The 19,587-nt window shown below is 41.2% G+C and overlaps 1 protein-coding gene across 1 annotated transcript in view; it reads left to right on the forward strand.

The window, feature by feature from the left end:
* Window positions 1-19,587, forward strand: part of TRIM14 (tripartite motif containing 14) — a 150,657-nt gene that overhangs the window by 76,683 nt on the left and 54,387 nt on the right. The window lies entirely within an intron of this gene.

The following is a 19,587-nucleotide window of genomic DNA, read 5'->3' on the forward strand; positions in this document are numbered from 1 at the left end:
AGAGCGCCCCCTGCCATGGAGAAAGTAGACTGCATCTGCCTAAAAGCGTCTCTCTGCTCTCTCCTCTAGCACTCACTGGAGTGCTGGGCTGTGGAGGGGGTGGGAGGGGCTGGCTCAGGCTCTCAGCGGATCACTGAAAGGATGAGCCAGATCCTGACCATACGGTAGGATCTTTCCCAAGCCTGGACCGGCTGAGTGACATCAGGCGACAGCAGACTTTAGCCCGCTATAGGTGAAAAACAGGTCACAGGAGTGCTGAACGAACTGCACTCCTGTGAAGAAGTATGGCCAAAAAAGCTCCAACCCTACTTCTCCTTTAAGCTCTTCATACACTAGTAGAATTCTGTTCAAATATCCGTATTGAAATTCAGAAAAATCGTTTATCAGAGCTTTCACTGGTACCATTATGGACTCAACAAATTTTGTTTGACAAAATTTGCCATGCCAATGTTTTGAACTCAGCATTTGATTTAGGGATACAAATGTGAGTTACAATTTCTCCCGGATGAAAACCATAAAAAAAAAAAATTTCCATCCTTCTCCATCGAATATCCTTATCACAATGGTCGAGGACGATTATCAATCTGATTCCATCAATGGAATCATGGAAATCAAATGAACTTTTTGAAAATAACTTTTTTAGAAGAAAATTCTAGTAGTGTATGGCCAGGTTAAGACATTTGACATTTGCTTTGCAGATTGCTGTGTAGTGCTCTAGGTTTCTCTAAATTGTGACTGTAGACAAAAAGAGGTGGCAACACTATAATATACACATAATATGAAACACTGTGAGGCAGAACTTTGCCCAAAATAATCTTACAGTCATTTTAGATTGTAAGCTCACACAAGCAGGGCTCTCTAAACTCGTATGTATTGAACTGTATTGTAGCTAAACTATCTCCCTTAACCACTTCAGCCCCGGAAGAATTTACCCCTTCCTGACCAGTGCGTTTTTTGCGATTCGGCACTGCATCATTTTAACTGACAATTGCGCGGTTGTGCGACGTGGCTCCCAAACAAAATTGACGTCCTTTTTTTCCCACAAATAGAGCTTTCTTTTGGTGGGATTTGATCACCTCTACGGTTTTTATCTTTTGCGCTATAAACAAAAAAAAAAGCAACAATTTTGAATAAAGCGCATTATTTTTTACTTTTTACTATAATAAATATCCCCAAAAAATATTTAAAAAAAAATTTTTTTCCTCAGTTTAGGCCAATACGTATTCTTCTACATATTTTTAGTAAAAAAAAAAAAAAATCGCAATAAGCCTTTATTGATTGGTTTGCGCAAAAATTTATAGCGTTTACAAAATAGGGGATAGTTTTATGGCATTTTTATTATTCATTTTTTTTTACTAGTAATGGCGGCGATCAGCGATTTTTACTTTCAATAGTTTTTATTGAGTTATCAACAAAAGAATATAACATAAGAGTTAAGCTACAATACAGGTAAAGCCATTGTACATCTATTAGCGAAATAGTACTAGACCGAGTAAACATTTTAATAAAGATGGAGGCATGTATGGTTTCAATAGTAGGCTAAATCCATGGAGGCCAACTCCAGAGAGAGGGGCCGCTCCCCCACCCCAGCACCCCTCAGGGGGACTCGCTGTGCCAGGAGGGGAGGCCCGCCCCCCAGGTGGGGCCGAACATCCAGTATTGTGGATTATGGTGATACATCTGTGAATTGAAACCAATCAGCGATTTTTATTGTGAGTGCGACATTATGGCGGACACATCAGACATTTTTGACACAATTTTTGGGACCATTGTCATTTATACCGCAATCAGTGCTATACAAATGCACTGATTCCTGTGTAAATGACACTGGCAGTGAAGGGGTTAACCACTAGGAGGCTAGGGAGGGGTTAAGTATGTCCTGGGGAGTGTTACTAACTGTGGGGGAGCGTGGCTACGTGTGACACATCACTGATCTCTGCTCCCGATTACAGGGTGCAGAGATCAGTGATACTGTCACTAGGCAGAACGGGGAGATGCTTTTTTACATTAGCATCTCCCCGTTCATCCTCTCCGTAAGGCGATCGCAGGTATCCCCAAGGCGATCGAGTCCACGGGACCCGCGACCCGACTCACGGAGCTCCCGGCCAGCACGCACGCAATGGCACGGCGGCAAATTCAAAGGGACGTACAGGTACGCCCATTTGCCCAGCCGTGCCATTCTGCCGACGTACGGTCGGGAACCGGTTAGAGGAGAAGTATAGCCAAAGTGCAGGAGTATGGATTAATCTGTCAGCTGACATTACAGACCTGGTCCAGGCTCGAGAAGGACCTCGACCATATGGTAGGGATCCACCCACATGGCTGGACTGGCACCTGGCGCGGCCCAGCTTTCCAGTGAGTGAGGAGGGGGCAGAGCAGAGAGCGGTGACTGGCAGACACCAGCTCTCTGCTCAGGGAGCTGTGAGAACCGAGTGATCGGCTGTGTTTAATCACTCGGTTCTCAATGTTAGAGTCGATGGGGGAGAGATGCAGCATCGCACCGATGCTGCATCCACCTAGATAAGTATATATAAGTGTATATATATATATATATATATATATATATATATATATATATATATTCATTTGGATGAAGGGTGCATTGAAGGAAATGTATAGCTCTTTCATTCTTTCTTTGGTAAATGTTAATTGTTGCATAGTAATATATTTAGTATTTTTGCTTTCAGCCATAAGTTTGAACACTACTGGGTTCATTGTGGAGTGCTGCAGTGCAGATGCTATTGTAACAATGCGTTGGAATTCCATTCAAAATGCATGCATTACCGTTTATCTTACCGAGCATTACTGTAACAAATCAATCTGAACGGGGTTCCTTTAGTTTCCTCTTATTGAGCATTGTCTAAATTGGAACTTACCTGTACCTGAGCCCCACAAACTGAAAGCACTATTTAATTCACAAACTGTCCTTAGCTCAGGCATGAAAAAATGAAAAAAAAAAAAGTTTGAAGCGAGTAAATCGTACACTTTTGTAAAAAATAAATAAATAAATAAATCAAAAATTATAATAAATGCACATCTTTTTGCCGGTAAAAGAAAATGTGCATTTGTTTTTTTACTAGGAGCCTGCAAAGCATTGCATTCGCGATCAGCCAATCGCAAGTGCAATGCAGGACTCGTGCAGACTGTCAGTGTATGCTGTCTGCTCGTAACTTTTAGCTGCGGCCCCATCCATAGCAAAAGTTTAAAAACTGGGCTTTTCTTTCAGGGGTGACATGTTGAGGTTTTAATCTTTTTTTTTTGTATTATATTTTTTCTACGTTTGGGATGCTTAAAGTAGAGCATTCACTTGTTACCAACTATTCTTTTAGCTGCCTAGCATTTCTGACTGTGGCCATCTTGAGTAAGGGCAGATGATTCAGGTAGCATTTACTTGCAGGGTTTCCATCTGCCCTTAGCTCAGGCATGCATGAGGGTGTGCTTAGCTGAGAAAGCCCCTCCTCCCCTCCTGAAGACTTCTGGGAGGTATGACATCATTTTAGCCCAGGCTAGAAACCAGGAAGTAACTGGAGAAATGTAAAAAAAAGTTTAAAACAAGTAAATATGATATACTTTCCTATATATTTACTAATACTAGCAGCATGAGGATTAAAAAAAGTTAATGTTGTCTGAAAGAGTTTAGTTCTGCTTTAAAGGGAACTGTCACTAAAGAGCTCATGTTTCAGACACCAGACAACCAGATAAACTCTTGCTTTTTTGTATGTTCCATGTTTGTGCAGCCTCTGCTTCACACTGATCACATCAGACCTTACCAGCTATGATGTCTCTGTCCTCTCCTCTCTGCTTGGTTCCACCCGGCTCACTTGCATGGGATATGTAGGCATGGTAATGTGTGTTTTGTATTCACACAAAACCTTGCTACATAGCATGCTATGTTTTTATCCCAAAGAAAAATGTTTAAAGTGCATCATTTTATTTATTTTTTTATTTTTTTCATGTAAACGTATATTAGGTATGTTTTAGTTGGTAGCAGCAAGCTGCCATTCCCCAACTTCATCACATGGGTTTAATGGAGCAGTTCAAGAAAGGTATGTTCAGTGTGCGTTTCCTGTATCACATTCAAAACGCATTGCCTTTGCGATCTGCTGCGGGTGCTAATGCATTGGTAATGGTGCCCAAAAGGCAGATCGCAAATCGAAACAGCTAAATAAACAGATTTAATACGTATATGGAAGCTGATATACCTGTCAAATGATATTACAACGGAGGAAATCTAGTTTTTCTCTCCTGCAGTTCAGTAATGCATTTAGGTCTTGTCATTGCCTATGACTGAACAGTGAAAGTAGAAGGAGCAGACTGATGGGCTCACCTCTCTGTCACTTTGCTCTTTCCTCCTTTCAGCATGTTCTTCAGTACATGAACATTGCAACACATCTAATTGGAACCTTGTACTGCTTGTCCCTCTCCCTCTCTGAGCTCTGCTGTACAACTGTTATTTGCAAAAGCTGAAAATAATATTTTGAAGGTATCACCACAGACTGGCGCTGTGGATACCAAAGTGATCTATGTGCCACGTCCCTTTAACTTGAGATGATAGAGACATTTTCAAAAGGTTGATGCCTAGTTAAGTTCAGGTACTTACACAGCTTGCAAGAAAAAAAAAGAAAACATGCAATGATGTATTGATGAATACGGAATTTTATTAATGTCATTTATATCTGACTGGAGATCAGCTTTACCTTATACACTTGCCATTTTTACATAGTTATATAATTACATAGTTAATATGATTGAAAAAAGACACAAGTCCTTAGACTGTTTTAAAATGTACTGGTTGAAACAAGCTTATGCCTGCAGTTGAAGTTATGAGCTTTATTTATTTTTCAGCCGGTTAGCTGTTCTGTAAAAGCGATGCAGATGGTTGTACAGATCCTTCATCACTTTTAGTGGGAAGGCCCAGCATTTCATCACTTCCTGGTTTAGAGTTTTAATACCCTGGCTACTGTAGCTTGGGAAGCAGCTAATTAAGCACAATCTGTGCTTGATTAGCTGCAGTGGATACTAGGGGAGACATTGAGGGTGTAAACTGCAGCAGTTTTCTATATGGAAAACTTGCTGTATTCTGTGTATTAGGGGCAAAAACTCTAGTTTTTATTTCAGTCTGAAATGAAAAAACTGGTGAGGGTGGCACAGATAGACCTGCAACAGGACTATCTGCTCAGTTAATGTGCTACACGCCATTCTGGACAGTTTCTTGCACTATAATAATAGCGCAAGAAGCTTAGTTATTTCCCCAGAATGTTTCTACGAAGGCACGCATATCTGTTTCTGTGCTTGATACTACATCAGCTATCTAATAAAATTCACAGAGAAGACTGTTGGAGAAAGTGGTAGATAGACATCTAACAGTTAGTTTTTTTTGCGTTTTTTTTATGCGTGATTTTGGCACGTTTTAATGTGCTCTTTTGCACATTTTTATACAGCATTTTTGAGCTTTGCCATTTTTTTTTTTTTTATTTTTTTTTTAGCCAATAGAGAAAACTAAAAATTTGTTGCTAGGTTTTTCAGCTTTTTAAGCTTTTCAATTGCCTTTTATTTCTTTTTTATTATTAATTTATTATAATTATTTTTTTTTTAGAGTAAGGGGTTAGAGTTAAGGTTAGGTTAGGGGGTTAATATTTTATTTATTGTCTTATTATTATTATTATTTTTTTTGTTAGGGAAGGTAATACTATTACTACTAATAATTACAATAAATTAATCAATAAATGTAAAATAAATACACAAATACATAAAAATAATAAATAAATACAATAAATGAATACTATGTAATAATAAATACATAAATAATGAACCTCTAACCTTAACCCACAACCCTTTACCAAAAACCTAACATTTCCTACTCTAGCACACTAGAGTGTGCTACACTAGTGAAATGTTTTGGCTTGGCTGGCAGCCAAGTCTGTGTTTTAATCTGGGTCAGGTGAGTGATCCAGGGATCTCTGGTACCTCCCCCTACTTCTGGAACTTGATGGAAACTTCCAGAAAAATGGGAGGGAGGATAGCGGGTGCTGCCTGGAGTATTCATGAGGACCCTGACCAATCCCCAACAGATGGGTTTGCAGGGGGCAGGCCCCCTCAAATACTCAGGGTCAGCCCAGCTGGGGAAGGAAAGTTTGGGTGGAGGTTGGAGATGTAGTGCTAGGAGGCTGTCGGTGTGCCCTTGAGAGTAACCCCTTAGTCTGGGGTGGACCTCGGGCCTGGGAGCTCAGATAAGATTCTCTGATATTCCAAGGAGGAATCCTGTCCAGTGGCATGGGAGCAGGTGTGAGGACAGTAGGAGCCAGTGAGCACATCCGGGAGATCTCCAAGGAGAAGACAGCCAGGTGGACTGGTGAGTGTTACAGTCGGGGAGGACTGAGAGGCAGCCTGAGAGAACTGAGTGAGAGCAGTCTGAGATGGATGCAGCGTCAGTCTGGGAGGACTGTGGAAGATTAACCAGGAGGGCTAGAGAAAGGGGCAGCTGCAGCCAGGTGGGCTGGCAGTGCCTGAAGAGGTGGTGCTGGGATCAGTAGCCTCAGAAGGACAGCTGGGCACTGGGACTTTGCTACACAACCAAGGGGCCCACGGTCCCTGCCTGTAAAGGGCATTAACAGTATGCCAGCTGGTCTTGGGAGTTTTTTTGTGCTGGAGGAGCTAATGTGTGTAAATAGACTGTACAGAAGAAGGTGTCCCTGAAGAGTTCTGCTAAAGTTAAGTGGGCATCCCATAATACCCCATCCCCATCCAAGTTTAATACCCCTAATAAAAACACAAAAACAAAGCTGCAAGGACTGTTGACTCAAGAGTGCTGCGGAAAATTCCGTGTGCCGGGCTGTGCAGGGTGGGGGATCCCTTATTCACCAGCGGCTCTTGCAGTGGTAGCGCTAAAATAATAATAATAAAATAAATAAATACCCTAACATGCACACAAAATAAATAAATAATTGTTATTAATATTAATAATGATAATAATAATAAAATGACTATTATTTTTTTTTTTGTTCAGGCTTGGTTGTTTATTATTTTATTATGTATTATTATTATTATTATTATTATTAATAATAATGTATTTAATATATCCTTATAAGGTTAGGGGGTTTATTATTTATTATTACATATTAATCATTTATGTATTTATGAGTATTTTTTGTTATTTGTGTATTTTACACTTATTTATTCATATATTATTACTATTTTTTTTTTTTTTCATATTTTTATTCGAGCAGAAATCGTGCAAAAACGCGTGCCAAAATGCGCAAAAGTGCACAAAACCATACAAATAGCATTTCCATTAATTTCTATGGGAATAAAAACATGCCAAAAAAGTGCTAATCGGCCCAATTTGAGCTGCAAAAAAGCTCCAGAACTTTTTTGAGTTTCAGGCATTTGGCTTCAGGCGGCATGGATTGGAGATGTGAACCAACACAATAGAGAATCATTGATTTTTTTTTTCCAAGCTAAGAAAACACTGAGGTGTGAATGGGGCCTTAAAGGGACACTGATACTTTGACCATTTAGGACAAAGTTACAGTTTTGTCACATAGCCCACCTCCTCCCCAGGAAGTCTACACTTACCAAGCCAGACATCCCAAGTCTCCTGCGAGGTGCGGGAGTCTCCCGCATTTTGGCTGCGGCTCCCTGGCACCCCGCAAGTGCCACGCGATATCTGCAGGGCCGATCCTGAGCAGTTGCACGGGGTGCACCTAGGGTGACCACATGTCCCGGAGACCCTTATTACAAGTTCCACCACTGTCGCTGGTTCACTGCCCAAACTGGTTGCTATTCCCGGCCCGTCTGGCATCTAGCAACTAATGACGTCACGACAAGGAGGTGAGTGAGGCACCAGCATTCAGAGCAGAGGAGGATTTAACTTCCTCCTCCTCCGCGTCTAGTGGTTAGCTCCACCCACCTCCTCCCTGCATCTTCTCCAGTGGCATGGATGCACTGGGGGGGTCTCCCATGCCCGCTGTTCTCCCCCAGGGTGAGGTGTCCTGAGTGGACTGTCTTCTGGGTCCCCTTTGTGTAGTGCCACCTGCTGCAAATTTGTGTTCAGCTGATCATCTCTATATTGATTCCCGCAGTCCCAATGGCCATAGAGACCTTTATGGTGTGAGAGAGGCCTTTCCTGTGTGCCGTCAACTCTGATCTTCACTCTTTTTATTATTTTATATTCTTTATTGTATTACCCCCCCCGCCTGGGAGTTGTGGAATAATGTGGGTGGATGATGGGAGTTGTGGAATAATGTGAATGAGTGATGGGAGTTGTGGAATATTGTGGGTGGATGATGGGAGTTGTATTCTCTGTGGGATCTCCATCATCTGGCCTGGTTGAGGGGGGCTTTGCGCCACCTCCCTGAAATTAGTTTTTGCAGATTGGGATATCTCCCAATCTGCACTCCCTTGCCACCTCCCCACTGCAGCAATTCTACCTGTCTAAACTCCAGTGTGGGCTTGTGTTGGAGTTTATACAAAAGGATGACACCATGGCACCCTCCCAAGTGTTGGGGCCCGGTGATTTACCACCCAGGCACCGTCACATAGGGGAGGTCATATACAAAGTAGCCCTGCTCGACCTGTGGCAGTGCAGGGAGATGACGAGAGAGTGTATGGCTGGGGAAAAAAGATATACCTAGGGAGTGGGCTATGCGCAGACACTGTCACGTCCTAAACTGGCAAAGTGACAGTGACTATTTAAAGGAGCTGCAGTGGCAGTAGCAACGGTCCAATGCCTTAGCTCATAAGACTGTGGTAAAACCATGTTTCGTAATGTACATAGGTGCAAACTTGGCTGTAATATTACTGTTAAACACTACTTCCGTTGTGAACCAGTATTGTAAATGGCTGACATAATGTATATGAAATACGGTAGATTCATATTCTCCGGTACTAAGTGGATGGAACTACGTAGGCAAAGCTCTGGTTGTCTACTGACATCTGGTGGATCACTTGAAATATAAAAGTTAATCAAGGTATGAAAGAACTGGCAACTCTACTAAGAAACATGCTGGCAACTTGCCACAGACTTCCATTATTATTTTTATTTTAAGTTGATAATTAATTACTGCCACATGCTAAAAAAAAGAAGTTACTTAAAACTGCTGACAAAGAAGCAGCGGAATAGCAAAAGCCATCTTTTAATTAGTGTACTTAAACACGTCTATCACAACTAGATACAAAAAGACAGGTTTTTGACATAGGAAAATACAAATTCAGCAGTCTTCTTTCTAAACAGGTTTCCGTTTTCCTTACTGCTATCAAGTCATAAACAAGTTTACTTTTTGCTCTGTGCCTTGTAAATGTGATAAATAATGAAGCTTATCTGCCATTTGTAATAGTAGTTAAAAATATACACAAGTTGTGTAATCATAGCACCATAATGCAACCATAGCTTGTTTTGTGGACTGTGGCAGGTGACTGGTGGGGAAGCTGGCTATTAAATTAACATATTATATTGCCCTGGATATTGCAGATATTCTTTAAATTTATAAGCCATTATTATATATTGAGCAGGGCCCTCTGATTCCGCCTGTATTGAATTGCATTGAACTTGTACTGTCTGCCCTCATGTTGTAAAGCGCTGTGCAAACTGCTGGTGCTAGATAAATCCTGTATAATAATAATAATTCAGAACAATTTGTTGTATCACATGTTCAGAAATTAGCTGATCTGAATATTTTTACAGTATGTTATCTTATATCAGGAAACTTTCAGTCATAGACCTAAATTTTATATATATATATATATATATATATATATATATATATATATATATATTATTGAACCTATAAGCAATTTGTACTTGTAATCCTACAGTAATGTATACAGTAGGAATAGCAGCAATATCAGCCAATCAGGATAGTTTGCATAATGCTGTTATTCTAACATTAGGAACTTGCTGACAGGAAGAGAGTGCAGGGCGATGGCCTTATGACTGTGGTTGCTACCTTTCTGTGAATACACAAAAAAAAGTAATAAAAGATGCACACCACAAATGTTAAAATAAAGGCATAGATGCAGGTAACAGCTTAGGCAAGCCCTTCTAGGCTGGTGTGGGTATCAAATATCTAATCAATTGTGCCATGAAAATACTTTATTTGAGATGTTCATTTTAATGGAGAAAAAAAGGCCTTCCTTTGCACAGTGGGACCATTTGTGCCAGTAGCATTGATAGAAGTGTTTTTATTATTATTATTATACAGGATTTATATAGCGCCAACAGTTTGTGCAGTGCTTTACAATATGAGGGCAGACAGTAAAGTTACAATACAATTCAATACAGGAGAAATCAGAGGGCCCTGCTCGTTAGAGCTTACAATCCAGAAGGGAGGGTCAGATGGAACTAATAACTGTGGGGGATGAACTGATGGAGAAAATGAAAATACAGTTGTTAGGTATGGGTAGGATAGGCTTCTCTGAAGAGGATGGTTTTCAGGGATCGTCTAAAAGCTAATAGAGTAGGAGATAATGGGACAGATTGGGGTAAGGAGTTCCATAGGATTGGAGAGGCTCTGGAAAAGTCCTGGAAGCGACCGTGGGAGGAGGTGACGAGGGAGCTAGAGAGAAGGAGGTCTTAAGAGGAACGAAGTGAATGATAAGGTTGGTATTTTGATACAAGGCAAGTGATGTAGCTGGGGGCTAAGTTGTGGATGGCTTTGTAAGTAGTTAGTATTTTGAATATAATTTGCTGGGTGAGCGGAAACCAGTGGAGGGATTGACAGAGAGAAATAGCAGATACTGAGCAGTTTGTAAGGTGGAAGAGTCTGGCAGCATTCATGATGGATTGAAGGGGGGATAGACTATGTAGAGGTAAGCCAATGAGAAGGGAGTTGCAGTAGACAAGGCGAGAGATGACCAGGGAGTGAATTAAGAGCTTTGTTGTGTCATTGGTTAGAAAGGGGCATTTTATGGAGATGTTGCGGAGGTTAAGGCAGCAAGATTTAGACAGTGATTGGACGTGGGGCTTAAAGGAGAGTTCTGAGTCCAGGACTACACCTAGGACCTTGGCATGTGGGGATGGGCTTAGCAACCTGGGCTTCCATATTTGTGCCATCAAATTTGACAGAGAGATCAGGGGAGTGGGCATGTGGGGGAGGAAAAATGATAAATTTGGTTTTGGATAGATTGAGTTTGAGGAAGTGGTGTGACATCCAGACTGATATATCTGTTAGTAAATTAGTGATACGTGAGGAGTTGGAGGGAGTGAGCTTAGGGGTAGAGAAATAGATATGGATGTCATCAGCATAGAGATGGTATTGGAAGCCATGGGAGGCTATCAGCTGACCCAGGGAGGATGTGTAGATTGAAAATAGGAGAGGTCCAAGAACAGAACCTTGGGGGACCCCAACAGAGAAAGGAAGAGGAGAGGAGGAAGTAGAATTGTAAGTAACGCTAAAGGTTCAGTTGGATAAGTAGGAAGAGAACCAGCGAAGAGTAGTCACAGAGACCAAAGGTGTGGAGTTTTTTGAGGAGGAGGGGGTGGTCAACCATATCAAAGGCAGCAGAAAGGTTCAGGAGTAGAAGTACAGAATAGTGTCCATAGGTTTTGGCCATTAGTAGATCGTTTGTTAGTTAGAAGAGAGCAGTTTCTGTGGAGTGTTGAGGACGAAATCCAGATTGAAGGGGATCAAGAAGGCTATTCTCAGCAAGGTGGTTGCTCAATCGGTTGTAGACCAGATGTTCAAGGAGTTTGGATAAAAAGGGGAGCAAGGGCATAGGTTGATTTTATATATATATATATATATATATATATATATATATACATATATATACACACACGCGTGCATCTCAAAAAATTGAGGTATCATCAAAAGGTTAATTTTATTTCAGTAATTAAATTCAAAAAGTGAAACTGGACTGTTGCTCCGTCCTCTTTTCAGATGAAAGTAAATTTTGCATTTCATTTGAAAATAAAGGTCCCAGAGTCTGAAGGAAGAGTGGAGAGGCACTGAGGTGCATGAGGTCCAGTGTGAAGTTTCCACAATCTGTGATGATTTGGGGAGCCACGTCATCTGCTGGTTTTGGTCCACTGTGTTTTATCAAGTTCAAAGTTAGCGCAGCCCTATCAGGAAATTCTAGAACACTTCATGTTTCACTCTGCTGACCAGCTTTATGGAGATGCTGATTTAATTTTCTAGCAGGACTTGGCACCTGCCCACACTGCCAAAAGTACTAATACCTGGTTTAATGATCATGGTATTACTGTGTTTGGCCAGCAAACTTGCCTGACCTAAACCCTATAGAGAATCTGTGGGGTATTGTCAAGAGGAAGATGAGAGACCCAACAATGCAGACTAGCTGAAGGCCGCTATCAAAGCAACCTGGGCTTCCATAACACCTCAGCGGTGCCACAGGCTGAACGCATCCATGCCACGCTGCATTGATGCAGTAAGTCATGCAAAAGTAGCCCTGATCAAGTATTGAGTGCATACTGTACTGTATATGGACATACTTTTCAGTAAGCAAATATTTCTGTATTAAAAATCCTTTGTTTTTGTTTTTTTGGTCTGATGTAATATTCAAATTTTCTGAGATACTGAATTTTGGGTTTTCACTAGCTGTAAGTCATAATCATCAAAACTAAAAGAAAGAAATGCTTAAAATATATCAGTCTGTGTGTAATGAATATATATAATAAATGAGATTCACTTTTTGAATTGAATTACTGAAATTAACTTTTTGATGATATTCAAATTTTTTGAGATGCACCTGAATATCCTATTTCAGATAAGGCAAGAATTGCCAGCCAAGTGCCAAACTTGGTGACAAAATTAACTTCCAACTTCAGCTTGTTCAATAAAGCTTTCACATTGAGCCTACTGACAAAAACAGCTGCAGAGAGATACAAATTAGGCCAAAAAACTCACATGGTACGCCACCGCTCCCATCACGAGGAAGCGGTCCTGACAGCATCAGCACGTAGGCCCCTCCTGACGTGTTTTGTGCTCCAGCACGTTATCAAGGGGTTCACCTATCACAGATATCTCGCTGCAGCTGTTTTTATGTCAGTTTTTTAATAAAATACTACACCATATGAGCATTTTTGGGCTCCAATAGGTGAGCTTTTTCATTTAGTGCCTTATTCTATTGTGGACGCCCATTCTACTGCTACACCATGATGTGATGATGTCTCACTGCTTCAGAGTAACTGCCTAAAGGCATATTACTATTGACTATCTGGTGAGTGCATAGATTGGTGGAGGTGCACGTGTGTGACGAATCATTTCCAGGCACAGCTGGTGACGTTTACATCTTGCTTATTTCTTTTCACTTTCTGGTAAGCACATAGACGTATCATATATTTTACTGGAATATTTAATCGAAGATGTAGTTCAATCACGGACACACAGGATGGGACTTTATTCACTTTTAGGCTACTTGCACACTGAAGGCAGTTTTCAGGTGTTTTAGGCATTCAGGCTTTCACACAGTGCCGTGGCCACAGTGTGGAAGCAGCCTTATAAGACTGTTGTACGTTGATTCACTTTGTACAGGAAGCGCTGCACACTATTTGCCATTTTTGATTATTTGATTATTATTGGGATTTTATATGATAGACCAACGCAAAGTGGCACATAATTGTGAAGTGGAAGGAAATTGATAAATGGTTTTCATATTTTTTTTACAAATAAATATCTGAAAAGTGTGGCGTGCATTTGCATTCAGCCCCCTTTACTCTGATACCCCTAACTAAAATCTAGTGGAATCAATTGCCTTCAGAAGTCACCTAATTAGTAACTAGAGTCCACCTGTGCATAATTTAATCTCAGTATAAATACAGCTGTTCTGTGAAGCCCTCAGAAGTTTGTTAGAGAACCTTAGTGAACAAACAGCATCATGAAGGCCAAGGAACACACCAAACAGGTCAGAGATAAAGTTGTGAAGAAGTTTAACCACTTGCCGACCTGCTCACGCAGATATATTGCGGCAGGTCGGCTCTCTTACTCAAACTGACGTACCTGTATGCCAGTCCGTAAAAGCAGGATAGCGGGCGCGTGTGCACCGCGGGAGCAGAGAGGCAGAACGGACAACAAGGCATTTCCCTGTTCTGCCTAGTGACATGACAGGGATCTACTGTTCTCAGTGATCGGGAGCAGTGATCTCTGTCATGTTTCTGTAAGCCCATCCCCCCTACAGTTAGAACACGCTAAGGGAAAACACCTAACCCCTTGATTGCGCCCTAGTGTTAACCCCTTCCCTGCCAGTGTCATTTTTACATTGATCAGTGTATTTTTATAGCACTGATTAATGTAATAATGTCACTGGTCCCCAAAAAGTGTAATTTGGGGTCAGATTTGTCCGCTGCGATTTCGCAGTCCCGCTAAAAATCGCAGATCGCCGCCATTACCAGTAAAAACAATAAAAAATAAAAGTCCCTAAATCTTTCCCATAGTTTGTAGACGCAATAACTTTTGCACAAACCAATTAATATATGCCTATTGTGTTTTTGTTTACCACGAATATGTAGAAGAATATATATCGGCCTAAACTGATGAATACATTATTTTTTTTTATGGATATGTATTATAGCAGAAAGTAAAAAAAAAATTTTTTTTTTTTTTTTTTCAAAATTGTCACTCTTTTTTTGTTTATAGCGCAAGAAATAAAAACCACAGAGGTGATCAAATACCACCAAAAGAAAGCTCTATTTGTGGAAAAGAAAGGACGTCAATTTTGTTTGGGTACAGCGTCGCACGATCACACAATTGTCAGTTAAAGCGACGCAGTGCTGTATCGCAAAAAATGCTCTGGTCATTAAGGGGGGTAAATCCCTCTGGGGCTGAAGTGGTTAAAGCAGGGTTAGGTTCTAAAAAAAAATCCCAAGCTTTGAACATCTCACAGAGCACTGTTCAATCTATCATCCGAAAATGGAAAGAGTATAGCACAACTGCGAACCTACTAAGACATAGCCACCCACCTAAACTGACAGGCTGGACAAGGAGAGCATTATTCAGAGAAGCAGCCAAGAGGCCCATGGTAACTCTGGAGGAGCTGCAGAGATCCACAGCTCAGGTGGGAGAATCTGTCCACAGGACAACTATTAGTCCTGCACTCTGCAAATCTGGCCTTTATGGAAGAGTGGCAAGAAGAAAGCCATAGTTTAACAAAAGCCATAAGCAGTCCCGTTTGCAGTTTGCGAGAAGCCATGTGGAGGACACAGCAAACATGTGGAAGAAGGTGCTCTGGTCACGTGAGACCAAAATTTAACTTTTTGGCCTAAAAGCAAAACACTATGTGTGGTGGAAAATTAACACTGCACATCACCCTGAACACACCATCCCCACCGTGAAACATGGTGGTGGCAGCATCATGTTGTGGGGATGCTTTTCTTCAGCAGGGACAGGGAAATTGGTCAGAGTTGATGGGAAGATGGATGGAACCAAATACAGGGCAATCTTAGATTAAAAACTGTTAGAGTCTGCAAGAGACTTGAGACCAGGGCGGAAGTTCACCTTCTAGCAGGACAATGACCCTAAATATACAGCCAGAGCTACAATGGAATGGTTCGGATCAAAGCATATTCATGTGTTAGAATGGCCCAGTCAAAGTCCAGACCTAAATCCAATTGAGAATCTGTGGCAAGACTTGAAAATTGCGGTTCACAGACGCTCCCCATCCAATATGACAGAACTTGAGCTATTTTGCACAGAAGAATGGGCAAAAATGTCACTCTCTATATGTACAAAGCTGGTAGAGACATCCCCAAAAAGACTTGCAGCTGTAATTGCAGCTAAAGGTGGTTCTACAAAGTATTGACTCAGAGGGGCTGAATACAAATGCATTTTGGATTCTCAAAGAACGTCTGGCAATGACAAAAGTTGCTGCTCATTGGATCCCAATGCTCTTGACACCTGAACAAAAACTCCTCAAAAGAAATGTCATGGAACAATCTTGCATTTTTAATTAAATAACTACAAAAATATGCCTGCAGTGATTCAGAACATCAGGAAAAACGTTCACCCCATTATATCTTGAATTCAAAACAAAAGTCAAAACAATAATAAAGCATGCTGACCCACTCCAAAGAAAGTGAAGTCTTTCAGTTTACCTGGAAAGGTGATAGCAATAGTTTTTTGGGATGAGGTAGATGGTATAAGTAGAATACTTTGTTAGGGGGCAAACCTTCATTGAAAAATATTATGCTATGCTTATATGGTAACCTTGAGGCTGAGTTCACACTGCTGCATACCTCCCAACATTTTTAGATGGGAATGAGGGACACCTAATAAAAAATGTATGTAGGCATAGGACACGCCCCCTGCCACACCCCCTTAAAGGAGAATTAACAAAAAAAAAAGGTTAATTAAATCCACAAGGACTTTCTTTTACCACTACTATTCCTTTATATTGGCTTTTAAAATGTACAAATGCAGCAATTTAGAAATTGGATGAAAGGCTTAGCACTGGGAAACACTTTGAAACATAAAAAGTGCATTTTATATACAACTATATACCGTCAGGTCCATAAATATTGGGACATCTACACAATTCAAATCTTTTTGGCTCTATACACCACCACAATGGATTTGAAATGAAACGAACAAAATGTGCTTTAACTGCAGACTTTCAGCTTTAATTGGAGGGTATTTACATCCAAATCAGGTGAACGGTGTAGGAATTACAACAGTCTGTATACGTGCCTCCCACTTTTTAAGGGACCAAAAGTAATGGGACAATTGGCTGCTCAGCTGTTCCATGGCCAGGTGTGTGTTATTCCCTCATTATCCCATTTACAAGGAGCAGATAAAAGGTCCATAGTTCATTTCAAGTGTGCTATTTGCATTTGGAATCTGTTGCTGTCACCATGTCAATATGAGATCCAAAGAGTTGTCACTATCAGTGAAGCAAGCCATCATTAGGCTGAAAAAACAAAACAAACCCATCAGAGAGATAGCAAAAACATTAGGTGTGGCCAAATCAACTGTTTGGAACATCCTTAAAAAAAAAGAATGCACCGTGAGTTCAGCAACACCAAAAGACCCGGAAGACAACGGAAAACAACTGTGGAGGATGACCGAAGAATTCTTTCCCTGGTGAAGAAAACACTCTTCACAACAGTTGGCCAGATCAAGAACACTCTCCAGGAGGTAGGTGTATGTGTGTCAAAGTCAACAATCAAGAGAAGACTTCACCAGAGTGAATACAGAGGGTGCACCACAAGATGTAAACCATTGGTGAGCCTCAAAAACAGGAAGGCCAGATTAGAGTTTGACAAACAAATCTAAAAAAGCCTTCACAGTTCTGAAACAACATCCTATGGACAGATGAGACCAAGATCAACTTGTACCAGAGTGATGGGAAGAGAAGAGTATGGAGAAGGAAAGGAACTGCTCATGATCCAAAGCATACCACCTCATCAGTGAAGCACCGTGGTGGTAGTGTCATGGCGTGGGCATGTATGGCTGCCAATGGAACTGGTTCTCTTGTATTTACTGATGATGTGACTGCTGACAAAAGCAGCAGGATGAATTCTGAAGTGTTTCGGGCAATATTATCTGCTCATATTCAGCAAAATGCTTCAGAACTCATTGGACGGCCCTTCACAGTGCAGATGGACAACAACCCGAAGCATACTGTGAAAGCAACCAAAGAGTTTTTTAAGGGAAAGAAGTGGTATGTTATGCAATGGCCAAGTCAATCACCTGACCTGAATCTGATTGAGCATGCATTTCACTTGCTGAAGACAAAACTGAAGGGAAAATGCCCCAAGAACAAGCAGGAACTGAAGACAGTTGCACTAGAGGCCAGGGATGAAACCCAGCGTCTGGTGATGTCTATGCGTTCCAGACTTTAGGCTGTAATTGACTGCAAAGGATTTGCAACCAAGTATTAAAAAGTAAAAGTTTGATGGATGATTGTTAATCTGTCCCATTACTTTTGGTCCCTTAAAAAGTGGGAGGCACATATACAAACTGTTGTAATTCCTACCGCGTTCACCTGGTTTGGATGTAAATCCCTTCAAATTAAAGCTGAAAGTCTGCAGTTAAAGCACATCTTGTTTGTTTCATTTCAAATCTATTGTGGTGGTGTATAGAGCCAAAAAGATTAGAATTGTGTTGATGTCCCAATATTTATGGACCTGACTGTAGATCAGACCAAAATGAGGGACAAATGAGGTGGAATGAGGGACAGAGGGACATTGCTCCAAATCGGGGACAGTCCCTCCAAATCAGGGACAGTTGGGAGCTGTGCTGCTGTGCAGAGCGGCTCACAGCAGGGGTCCGGTACCTGTTCTCTGTTTCAGGGACGAATCGGGCCCAAATTTTTGGCTGGTTTCGGACCTGAAACAGGCCAGAAGACGCACATGGACTCTTCTGCAAACTTCGCAGCCATCCTGGAGCTGTGTGAACCAGTTCCATTGAGAGCTGGTTAGTCTCCGGACATGCAAATTGGATTTGGGGAAACCAGCATCCAATTAGCACTAGTGTGAACCCAGCCTGATTGAAGGATATTTATTTTTTTCAGAAAAAAATATTTTTTTCCGAAAAAAATATTTTTTTTCTTTAAAACTGCATTGCAGTTCTTTTTTTGTGGCCAGTAAAACGGAAACTAACCCCTGCTATCCTTTCAAGCCAAGCCATCCATCTTAGCCTCAGTTGCCATGGTGCTGCATATGTGATCAGTTATGTCACCAGCCATTTGGCTTGACAATGCTGTTGAGAGCACAAGCAACTGTGGCAGTTATCATTCACAACATGCCTGTAATGTAAGGCTTAATGTACACGGGACATTTTACAACCTCCCCTGAACGTTTTAACTTGACGATGTTTAAAAACGTCCGTTTTGCCACGTTTACATGCCGTTTGCGTTTAGAAGCGTTTTTTTCTTTTCAAATACTCAAAAATTAAAAACACCTGTAAACGAAATGCAGCTAAACGCGAGTTACTGCGTTTACACTTGTTTACAAGCTGTTACAGACGTTTGGCGTTTCAAATGCCTCTGAACATCCGTCCTGAATGCATTTTTTTGCTTTCCAAAAAATACTTCTAAACTCAACTGCCTAGAAACGACCCTATGTACATGTACTGATATGATAACATAGAGAAGAGTTCAGGAGCAGCTGAAAAAAAAAAAACACCCAACTGCTCCTAAATGTTTGTTTTACCAGCAGCAGTGTACATTAACCCTAACTTTTATGGCATTTTTATTAATACTTTTTTTTTACTAGTAATGGCGGCGATCTGCAATTTTTATTGTGACTGCGAAATTATTGCGGACATATCGTACACTTTTGGCGCTATTTTGGGACCATTCACATTTATACAGCGATCAGTGCGATTAAAAATGCATTGATTACTGTGTAAATGTGACTGGCAGTGAAGGGGTTAACCAGAGAGCACTGCAGGGGTTAAGTGTGTCCTAGGGATGTGTTCTAACTGTGGGGGGATGGGCTACGTGTGTCACGACACTGATCACCGCTCCCGATAACAGGGAGCAGTGATCAGTGTCCTGTCACTAGGAAGAATGGGGAAATGCTTGTTTACATCAGCATTTCCGCGATCTTCCTCTCCGTGAGACGATCGCGGGTATCCCAGCGAACATCGAGTACGCGGGACCTACGATCACACTCACGGAGCTCACGGCGTGCGC

This window comes from Aquarana catesbeiana, linkage group LG01 (assembly GCF_042186555.1).
Source record: "Aquarana catesbeiana isolate 2022-GZ linkage group LG01, ASM4218655v1, whole genome shotgun sequence".
Taxonomy (NCBI): domain Eukaryota; kingdom Metazoa; phylum Chordata; class Amphibia; order Anura; family Ranidae; genus Aquarana; species Aquarana catesbeiana.